Genomic DNA, 471 nt, shown 5'->3' with positions numbered 1-471 from the left:
AGTGCACCTCCCTCTCCCCGGAGACGCCGGGGTCTTGGCTGCCGGGGTCTCGGTTTAGGCTTCCCAGGGAACAGAGACACGCTCCTCAACCGTGAGGTGCTTCTGGGGGCCGACAACCTCGCAGACGGTGTAAGCAAATTCCCTGTTTTCCTCCCCTGGCGGGCCCGGACGGAAGTTTTCAGATTTATTAAAAAAAAAAAAGAAAAAAAAAAAAAAGGAAAAAAAAAGAAGAAAACCACTTGAGGGGCCACTGGGAGGAGAAAAAAATGTCCTCGTGATGTCTGTGGCGTCTGCGAAATCGTCCCGAGAAGGAAGAGGAGGATCCCGACAGCCTGTGTTTGGCGCAAGGGGTGGGCGCTGGCGCCTGGGCCGCGGCCGGTACCGGGAAGGGGTAGTTAAGTGGCTGCGGGCAGCCGCGCTCCCCCCGAGGTGAACGCGAAGAAGGGGCCGGGCCACCCCACTCCCCGCCCC

This window comes from Melopsittacus undulatus, chromosome 1 (genome assembly GCF_012275295.1).
Source record: "Melopsittacus undulatus isolate bMelUnd1 chromosome 1, bMelUnd1.mat.Z, whole genome shotgun sequence".
Classification (NCBI taxonomy): domain Eukaryota; kingdom Metazoa; phylum Chordata; class Aves; order Psittaciformes; family Psittaculidae; genus Melopsittacus; species Melopsittacus undulatus.
The sequence above is the reverse complement of the archived record's forward strand: the minus strand, read 5'-3'. Positions refer to the sequence as shown.